General features: G+C 33.4%; 1 pseudogene; it reads right to left on the bottom strand.

The window, feature by feature from the left end:
* Nucleotides 1-660: 660 nt before the first annotated feature.
* LOC133823679 (uncharacterized) lies at nt 661-3312 on the bottom strand (annotated as a pseudogene).
* Nucleotides 3313-11734: the final 8422 nt, after the last annotated feature.

Here is an 11734-nt window from a genome sequence, read left to right as displayed (position 1 = left end):
ATTCGGTGGCGCTTGAGGCAAAAATACTAGTGCCCTTCAACTTGCGTCCAATACATCGGTTGTGGCCATGACGTTGACCAAGTACCTTTGAGACGACTTGTGTCTCATTAATAGTGACACTTCCTACTTCAGAATAAGATTGAGATTGTGTCTGGACTTCTTACTGCAAGGCACCCCGCAGTTTAGAAACAAGACAATTAATACATAATATAATTGAATAATATACACATATACAAAACATAGAAAGTTACTTACATATGCATCCTTAGCATTCGTGTTCACCCATCCACGTGTCGAATGATTGTGTATGTCATGGAACGTATCAATAATGCTGGGCAGTTTCTTAGTCTGAAGATTCATCCTTAGCAAACAAAATTTAACAAAATCTTAGTTAAATATTGAAATTATTATTAAGATAACTTAAAGTATTTTAAATTATCTATATATTTTTATCAGGGCCGTCTTAAATATTTTGGAGGCCCTATTTTAATCTAAAAATTTGGGCCCCTAACAAATAAAAAAAGTTTAACTAAAAACTAATAATATTTTCAAATATTATTGTTACGATTATATATTTTACAAAATTAAGCACCAAAAATTCAAACTATTTTATTAAAATTGTTATTTTTCCATTACAAACTTTAAGCTAATATCAACATTCTACTTAAAAAGAGCCATCCTTCGCACACTTTTTGAAGCAAATTCATCAACCAACTCTTCATATTTTACAGTCTCCAAAATATCATTTTCAATCGCGATCAATGCTAATCCATTAAGCCTTTCTTGTAACATGGTAGACCGCAAGTAGGACTTCAACAACTTCAATTTTGAAAAACTTCTTTCTGCAGAAGCAACTGTCACGGGAATAGTCAACAAAATTCTATACGCAATAACTGTATTAGGAAAACAATCTAAGCCTTTCAAAAACTTTAATATATCAATAGCTCTCATTTTTTTCCTAGGCAAGATTTCTGTTAATAACTTTAACTCCACATATAATTCATTCCCATCAATATCATAATGTTCATTATGTTTCAATGCCTTTTCAAAATGACTACAACAAGACTTCAAACTTGCATTGTCTAACGATTGGAGCTTGTCAGAAGTAAACAAGAAACCAAAAATATTTTCATATTCTTGATATTGTTCAAATCGCTTAGCAAGAGAAACAATGGCTTGATCAACAAGGTAAAGAAAATAATTAACTCTAAAAGATTCCTCTCCAGATAACTCAACAGATGTATTCAAATTCTCATCAAATTGTCTTTTTCTTTGAATTGTGCGCCTTTGAGGAAAAACTGGATCAATATTCATTTCAATAGCAATTTCCTTAGCATTATTCAAGGCGTTATAAAAACCTGTTTCTCTATATCCCACGAAAAAAGAAATTAACCCTTTTATTTTTTCCATAGCAACATCAATAGGCATATCCTTTGATTGTAAAAGCTTGCTAACTAAATTAATAGCAAATAATATTTCAAACCAAATAATAATTGCTATTAAAAACTCAAAATCACCAAGCTCATTTGTTGCTAAGGATTTTGCTTTACTTCTTATTTTAGAATCAAGTTCATCCTTTTCTGACACTTCAAGTAAAGCTTCTCTAAAATCTATCATTTGAGATCTTATAGCTTTAACACTATCTACACGACTCTCCCAACAAGTGGATGACAATGATTTTGGAGTCAATCCTTTCACATTATCTTTCAAAATTTGCCATCTCTCAGTAGAATTGGCAAAAATCGTATAAATACGCTGAATAACTCCAAAAAAATCTCTAGCTTTACTACATGATTCAGCCATGTCACATAATGTCAAATTAAGACTATGACAACCACAAGGAGTATAAAAGGCTCTTGGATTTATGTCTAAAAATTTCTTTTGTACACCTTGATGTTTTCCTTTCATATTTGACCCATTATCATAACCTTGTCCCCGCACATCAAATATGTCAAGATTAAGTTTTTTCAACTCATTTTGTAGAACATCAAAAAGTCTGTGACCAGTTGTATCATTCACATTTAAAAATCCTAAAAATGATTCTTCAATGCTAACAGAATGTGAAGAAACATCCACATATCTCAATATCAAGGACATCTGCTATTGATGACTAACATCAGGAGTACAATCAAGTATCACAGAAAAATACTTTGCTTGTTTAACTTTTTTAATGATTTCAGTTTTAATTGCAGAAGCAAGCACAAGTATTAACTCGTTTTGGATGTTATTTCCAAGATAATTATTATGAATATCATCATTTGTAATGCGTTTAACATGTTCTTGGATAATAGGGTCAAACTCAGCCAACATTTCAATTAAGCCCAAAAAATTTCCATTACTATTTTGATACAATTTCTCATTAGAACCACGAAATGCCAAGTTATGTTTAGCAAGAAATTTCACTATTAAACTAATTCTTAGTAAAACTTTTTTCGAATGATCTTTTTCTTTTCCAATTAGTCTTTGAGTAGCTTTATCAATCGTTTGATTCTTTTTGAGCCTTAGACGCAATTCATACCAAGTGGTCATATTTTTAACATGTTCCATACTGATTTCATGCTCTTTAAGTCTTTCACCAATATGTGCCCAATCACTAAAGCCTTCATTTGTTAACATGCCTCTACCAATCCCACTTTTAAAAACTTTGCAACAAAAACAAAATACTCTATCTAACTCTTTTGAATAAACAAGCCAATCTCGATCACACTTCTCTCCATTTGATAAAACTCTAGTATACAAATTAGCAGTGAATCGTCTAGAAAATTTAGCTTTAGAACCACTCATAATAGAACAATCTCTTTTTGGACTCTTCATCACTAATAAATCAATCATTTTTTAATCAAGAGCATCCCAATTTCTTGGATCAAATATATCAAGCAAATGTTCAAATGGGTTTGATTGCTCTTCATTGTTATTATCATTATCCTCTAAAACATCTTCATTTTCAAGTGAATTATTCAAATGATCATCATCACTATTTTTAGTATTAGAATTTTGATTTTCCATATTATCATTTTCAATGGGCACGTCACTATTATTTTTCACATTATCATTTTCAATGGGCACGTCACCTCTATTTTCCACATCAACACTTTCAGTTTGATTCTCAATACTAACATTCTCATTAGGAACCATGTTTTCAGGAATTTCAACATCAACAATGTCATAATTATGATTTTCTAAAGAAACTTGTGGTTCTTTTATAATAAATTTATCAAGAGCTCCTCTTTGAGATTGAGTTAACTCCTCAATTTTTTTCTTTTTCTTACGTTTTTCATACCCAGACTCATGTTTTCTAATCTTAGGAGGCATAGTGAAAAAAAAACCACAAGAACTAATATAATGTTTCAAAGAACAATCAATATAGTAATAATTTATTAAATTAGAAGTGAAAAAAGGAACAAAAGAACCTGGTATTCGCTGCTAATTCCATCTTCAAAGTTTAAAAGCTTCAAATTGAAAAAATTCACTGTCACAAATTTAGAGTCGCCAATTGCCCAATACCCTTTTCAATTAATTTTCTGATCTATGCAGTGATATTTCTACAACAATAAAAAAAAAAGTAGTACTAATAAGTAATGATTAATTAATAATTTAATAAAAATTAGTGATTAATCTCAATTAAAAATAGCAAATAAAAATAAAATATAATAGAACGGATTAACGATATTAAAGGAGAATGAACATTGAACACTAAACAAAACAACATATTACATTTTTTTTTCTAGTAATTTTAGCATTATATATCATATAAAAAAATAACGGCAAAAAAACAAATCAAGAAATAAGAAAGAATAAAATACTATATGACAAAAAAAATTAAATTCATATTTCACTTATTTGTTATTCATATATATTAAAATATATATATATATACCTTACTTTAATCTTGACGCCTTGATGGAGAGGTTGATGCATTTGAGACCAAATTAACGTTGATGCCTTGATGGTGAGCCAACCAAAAATAAATAAAAATGAATCAACCTTTCACTTACTGCTATTTTTTCTTTTTTGTCTGCAAAAGCCTACCTATCCCTTTCTATTCATGAATTTTACTCTTGATTTTTAATATATAATATTATATATATATGATGAAAGTAACTGACCGTTTGAGGGTTTGACTAAATATTTATGAATTAACAATTTAACATTAAAAGTGGGATTGAGAATAGAAATAGTCTTTAGAAATGGAATCTTTCCTTTAAAAGTGGGAACAACATTTCATTTCATTTATTTTAATAAAAAAAAACTGAAAAGGTAAGTAAATAAATTGGGCCCTTTAGTTTATTGGGCCCTGGGCAATAGCCCAGGTTGCACGGCCACATAGCCGGCTCTGATTTTTATTTACCTTCTTAAATCGAGCAGAAGCATAAGAAGTCGATCCATGGAGACATGGATACTTCTGTTTTGCTCTGTTGGCAGCATTTGCCTTTGAGCGTGCCATGAACTGTGGAGTGGTAAAAAGGTCAACCAACTTCTGCCAACTCTCGTTGTCCATGTCCTCCGGTGGATTCTTTCTGGCTATCTCGATATTATCATACCCTCCATGTTCATCGAAGTGTCTTTTCTTGTGACCTTTTCTGTCCTTGTAGCGATCCTGAAACTCTGGCTTAATCCTAGTCTCTATCAGTCGCCAAATTTTTAGATTGAGACCGACCTCTTCTTTTTGCGGTAGCTGCTGCATATGTTATTTAAACAATAAAATTAAATTGAATAAAATAATAACAATTTTTCATTTATTGATAAAAGATAGACTAATTGTAGTATATTACCTGTCTCACAAGAAGTAGAAACTCGCGTGGGATCTGAAGGAGGAGGATCTGCTCCATCACCCCCATGAGAACGAGCAACAGTAGCATACATATCTTTGCAGTTTAAATAATGATTAACTTAAAATCAGTTTTAGTTGGAGGTTAATTACATAACTTAAATAATGTCGGTACTGCATTTGAAACTATTGAAAAACAAACATTGTTGAGAAAAGTCATATATTGATTAAAAAGTCTTGAAAGTTGTTACACCCAGATTTTGAACATAAGGTTGTGATCCCGAAATCTAGGCTCGTTAGGTGTAAGCTCGAAATAGACGCGGTCACCGTGCGTCAAACCGTTCCTCTGTAAACAGCGACCACGGAAGTGCAAAGGGGTGTGTAGCCTCGAAAATTCCCTGAGCTCGCGAATAGCATGGTGTGACACTTGGATATATCCCTGAACCATCTTTTGCCTTCCAGACCAGTTCGAGCTCGTAATGGTGAGTTCGAATGTGGCGACATCGTCAATGTCTGTTTATTCTGAGCATAGGCAAAGTTATCCGGCGAGCTCGTGATCGACCGATAGTCTCGGCGAGTTCATAATCGACTGCGAGCCTCAGAGATTTGATGACTCCCGTATTTGAGTTAATCGGTTATATGTGAACATATTTACTGTTGTGCAATCCCATTGTCTGAGGGATATTGTTTAATCTATTATCTGATCTCACATTTTATGGGATGTTTCCGTGTGCGTAGGGAATAATGCATTAAATAGCATTATATGAATTGATTTACAGAATATATTCCCGAAATATGTGGGAACAAATTCTGAAACCTTCTCTATAAATAGAGGAGGAAACTCCATTTGTAAATGACCGATTTCTGATTTCTTGAGAGAAAACTCTGGGCAACTATTCTCTAAAAATATTCAAGAAAACTCTCAAGTTCTAATAACATAGACTCGTGGAGTAGGTAGATTAAACTATTGAACCACGTAAAAAACCTCTTGTGTTCATCTTTGTTCATTTCCTCTGAGATTTTCTTGTTTAATTGCTCTCCTATTTAAGTTGACGAAAAACGACGTCAACAAAAGTAAAACGTACACATTAAACATACAAATATGAATATGCATAAGAAAATATTATTCCTCATCAATGTCGATTCCCAAATCATCATCTGCACTTTCCAAATCATCTTCACTAATTTTGTCATCATCATCGTCGTTAATGAAATCATCATCCACATCTAGAACAGATCGAGATGTTTTCCCAATTATACTGGTGTGAACAGGTCGATCCAAATGCATAATCTCCAACTCTCCTAATTCCACAGTGAGTACAAAATTTGATGAAGTGCTATCATGCACGATATCAACCTCGTTATCATCATCAATACTTTGATGATCCCAGATTTTTTGATGATTGACTTCTTCTACTACCTTCCAATTTTTGTTTCTTAAATGATCTTCCAAGTAGAAAACTTGTTTTCCTTGAGTAGCGAGAATAAAATGATCATTCTTGTACCATTCAGAATTAATCATGATACTATTTATGTTATTCTGAGTCACATTTCGACCCTTGCTTGCATCGGTGTTGAACCATTTGCATCGAAACAATACTACCGAGTAACCATGGGAATAGCATAACTCTACAATCTCCTCAAGTTGGCCATAGAAAGTGAAACCATCGGTTCCTGGCACTGAAACTCCACTATTTTGAGTGGTACGTCTTTCGTCACGACTATGGACCAAAAACTTCACACTGTTAACAATGCAAGCTGCGTAGGAGTATGCATTCTGATTGGACCCGCTTGTTAAAGCAAATAGTTCATCAGTACACTCAATTGACTGTACTTGTCACAAATGACCCATCTATAGAGTATGACACAAAAAAAGAAAACACAATGAGATGAGTATTAATCGATACAAATTTCGTAAAAATTCTACAGTTTTGATAATTTACCTTCAATTTGAAACAACTAGGGAAATGTTTTTGAATATTTATGTTTGAATTTTCTCGAAGGCATTCATTGTATAGCACACGGATTAAGGTAAGATAACAGTTTGCTATGAATTAAATTTAATGAATTCATATATGTGTTGAGCTACTTACTCCATATTGTTGGAAAACTTATACAGGATCTTTATTTATTTTCATGTAGATCTAATATTAAACAAATTAATATGAGATAACCTAGAACATGTTTCTAAAATTGAATTCAAAGATAAACAAAGATAAGAATACTTACAATATACGCAGCAGAATGAAAGAACATTCATTCAGTTTCTCTAACTCTTGTATTCTTTCTGTCGCAGAGTATTATAAAAAAACTGATCCGTTCTTCTAATTTCTTCACAGTCTTCCAATGTGTCCTTAGAATCACCCAGACTAGTGTGAGCAATTCTCAATGCATGAGATAGATACTGAGAGAAGAAGATAAAATAACAAAGAGGCTTAGAAAATGACTTGTGTTTAGAGAGAATCTAAAACTATCAGAAAATCAGTTATTAAACTTATCCGTCGTCTCAGAAATCTGAACTTCTGACTTCTCTCTAAGCACTCATTTTATAGACTCAATTAGGCCATTTAATTTAATGAAAAAATCAATAAAATAATAGTCAATTTGAAGCCCTAGGTCGAAATTATCATGGGTTTTAGGCCCGTGAAATTTCCCATTTGATTATAAGCCCATTGAACTTAAAATCAAGGCATGTATTATTTTCTATTGATTTAATTAATTAAATAATTATTTAAATCCTTTATCAAATTTATTATTTATAATTTGAACATTGATTTAAACTTATTTTTTAATTTAGTTACCAATATATCTTAATTAATAAATCTGCCATAATTTCTCTTTTCTTCTCAAAATTACATAACTCTGTGAAACTATCCAAAATTGACCTGGTCAACTTTGATAATTCTAATTGATAATTAAATCAATTAATTGAGACTATCTAAATGATTTTATCCAAGGTACAATGGGGACCATGGGCCTATGAAATCAAGCTCCAATAAGTTATTATAAATCTAACAAATAAATTTACTAATTTATTAATTCCTCATGACTCCACTAAAGACTCGGAATTGCACTCTTGAATTCATAGAACGCTCTATAACAAATATAGACACGCTATTAATTATCTATTGTTACAACCACAATTGTCACTCAATCCTCTATAGATGGTCTACAATGTGATAGGACTAAAATACCATTTTACCCCTCATTGTATTTTATCCTTAAAATACTTAGTTCCTTGTAAATGATATTTCAGTAAACTAATTTAATTACTGAAATGAGATCTCTATCATTTAACACCTTGAACCAAACTAAAAGGAAACCATCATTTCACTTCTTCATCAGAAGCTATAGATGTTCATATCTATGATTAACACTCCTACTCAATTATACTACCGAGTTCCTAAGATGTAAGTATGGGCTAGTTCGTAGGGTAAGCTGGTAACGAACAAGTCAAAGAATTCAAATAATACATTTAGTTAGAATACTAACCACTCAGAATTGAGATTGAATTATGACTAGGATAGATAATAACGTTATGTTTACTTATCTTATCATCTGTCAATATCGGTCATGTCCGATGTAACAAATACATCTGATCTTATCTACTTTGCTAATGTTCTGGAAAGAACATAACATTGTAATGTGTAAGTAGATCATATCGTAGATTGGCAAGTCAGTGTAAATCCTATGCACTGACTAATCTTAGGACTAACTTATTTTGAACATATAATCATATTTATATTCCACTGTGATTACGTCACTGTAAATACGATCGGTTATATGCTCGGGATTTAATAAAAGTTTATATTAAACAAATAATCATGAAAATAAAACATGTGAGCAAAGTGATTGACCAAGTCAAAAAATGATTTATATTCTTTTATTGATAATAAAATGAGATTACAAATAATTTGAGTTTTAATTAGGGCATAAAACCCCAACACATATATGGTTGGATTTCAGGGCAATTGTTGAGTACAAATCCCTCCACTTCTTTTCGATGAAGATAATCAAGGGATATGATTTTTTTTTTGCTACTTGGACGACATTGAGATTCAAAAACTGATAATTGTCTTTTAGGAATAACAATATCCGCATTACTTTCCGGGCGATTAAATTTAGTATGTACACCCTAAATATATTGTGAACAAAAAGTCAAAGCTTCATCAGCAACATAACCCTTCGCTATAGAACCTTCAGGAAGCGCCTTATTTCTGACATAATTTTTCAACTTCTTCATATATCGCTCAAACGGATACATCCACCTCATGTAAACTAGTCCTCTGATGATAGCTTCTTGTGGTAAATAAAGAATTAAATGAATCATTATGTCAAAAAAGGCTAGAGGCAAAATTAACTCCAACTTGCACAAAATTTGTATCACTTGATCTTCTACATTCTCCATGTCCTTAACAACCAATGTACGAACATAAATTTACTTAAAGAAATTGCAAAGATCAATGATTGTCTTCAAAATAGACTTATCCAAGTAGCCTCGAACTCCTACCGACAACAGACGTTGCATAAGAATGTGACAATCATGGGATTTCAACCCAACAATGTTGCCATCATTGTCAGTTACTTTCTTAGAAAATTTGAACCGAAGCCATCAGGAAGTCTAACTCCTTTTACGAACTGACAAAAAAACTGTCTCTCTTAATCCGGTGTGAAAGAGTACATAGGTTGTGGTTTGATCAACTTCGTATCGTCTTCCTTGAGGTGCAACTCTTCTCGGATACCCCAATTCTTCAAGTCTACTCGTGCGTTGGTGGTGTCTTTAGATTTCTCATTCATAAGAAAAGTACTGCGTAAACTGTCGCAAACATTTTTCTCTACATGCATCACATCTAAATTGTGCTTTAGTTCAAGTTCGGACCAGTAATCAAGTTTAAAGAAAATACTCTTTTTACTCCAATTAAGCTCTTCTGAAGATCACTTTCTTTTCACACCCTCGAAACTGACATGTTTACCCGGCAAAAGATCTAGAACATGCGCTAATTGTTCGAGTATGTCTCGACTACTGAATTTTCTTGTAGGACGTCCTTTTTCATAATTACTATCAAACAAGCGATTCTTCCTCCACTTATGCGTATAAGATAAGAATCTTCTATGACCAACATAAGCCGTCTTCCCAATTACTCGACATGAAGGAGTGTCTTCGTTGCATGAAGGACATGCCATATATCCTTGGCCATTTCAACCAGACAAACTACTACGGGCCGGAAAATCATTGATAGTCCATAATAGTGCTACACGCATTCTGAATACATTGTTCGTTGCATCGTCTTTGGTTTGAACTCCTTCATCCCACAACTCCTTCAATTCGTCTACCACAGGCCTCAAAAAGGCATCCATGTCCTTCCCAGATGATTCCAGATCGGGAATCAATAAGGTCAGCATGAATGATGAATCTTTCATGCACAACCAAGGAGGCATATTGTACGTGCAGAATATTACTGGCCACATGCTGTAAGATAGACTCATGTTACCAAATGGATTTAAACCATCAGCAGCCAAACCCAATCAAATGCTTTTGGGTTCTTTGGAAAAATCAGGATATCTAGAATCAAATTGTTTCCAAGTGATAAAGGAGTTTTAGGCTCGTTTATGGTGTAGTTTATTAGGTTGGTTTTCGTTAGTTTAGGGTTATTTTATTTGCAAAATTATGCTCGTTTGTTCATGTTTCAGGTTTTCCATGCTAAGTTGGTGAAAAGAGAGGAATGAAGTGAAAGTGGAAGAAAATTGAGTTATTTTGGAGAAAATCGTGTCTTTCGGGAGCAAGATGTTCGAGAAATGATTCTGTAAGTAGTGCTACAACGCTAGAAAAGGGAAAATTTAAAGTGTTGAAATTGTCAATAGCGCTACGACGCCCAAAAGCTAGCGCTACAACGCTAGCAACACATTTTTTTAGATTTATACCACTTTTTGAAGGGAAAAATGGTCTCTTCACTTGGGAATCTTGGAAGACTATTTAAGGAACATTATTCTGCGATTTTGATAAGCAGTCTTAGTTTTATAAACCCTAGATTTAGAAAAGGCTGTTGTAATTAGTTTTCTTTTTCATCTGAATTCTTTAGGTTAATTTTTATGAACAATTATTTGAAGTTTATTGTAATGCCCTGGTTACCCCAGAACAGTTACGGTGAACGGTGGACCAGAAATTTGACTCGCTACCCAAGTCCTTTGGTCAAAAACGTGTTCTAAGTGTAACTAACTGGTTAAGGTATAAAGGTAATAAAAAGGAAATGGGTATTCTCATTACAAACTGCTCTGCAGAGCTAATCAAAACATTTACAAGTTGTTCTCAGTACAAAATGGTCATTACTGTTTTAAATTTACAATCCCGCCGACCTAAGCGGCAAAAATAGGGTAAACCCCCTAGTTCCTCTGAGAACTCCTTGGCCGTGGTGGTCAAGCGGCCGCATATGTACACATCACCACATCAGCTCTCCACTCAAGGCTAGGTGAGCTTTTCTTATCCTTTACCTGCACCACATAGCACCCATGAGCCAAAGCCCAGCAAGAAAACATAACACTATTCATAAACATTATCAAATGATTATCATTATAATCACACTGAGCATAAAGCTTTCAAATCAAATGGAAGAGTGGCTGCTAGGTAAGCCACTAGCCTTCAACAGGTTCTGGTAAACCATACTGAGTGACCGTCAAGCATGTCACTATTTCAAGTGGGAGAGTGGCTGCTAGGTAAGCCACTAGCCTCCAAGCGCTTATTTCATTCATCGACCCTCGGGGTCGGTCTGGCATTAATGCTCTTTGAGTCATTCAATGCTGATAGTCGATTAGATCTAATCTTGTTGGCTCGCGTTAACACGCTAAGGCCGTCCTGACTAATGAGTCAGCTCAATGTGACCAGTGCCCAGTACCACTGCCGAACCTGACTAATAAGTCACAGCTTCACAGTTGATACTAGTACCTTTGCCAAATCTGACTAATGAGTCA

The sequence above is a fragment of the Humulus lupulus genome, chromosome 3 (assembly GCF_963169125.1).
Source record: "Humulus lupulus chromosome 3, drHumLupu1.1, whole genome shotgun sequence".
NCBI lineage: Eukaryota > Viridiplantae > Streptophyta > Magnoliopsida > Rosales > Cannabaceae > Humulus > Humulus lupulus.
The sequence above is the reverse complement of the archived record's forward strand: the minus strand, read 5'-3'. Positions and strand labels throughout refer to the sequence as shown.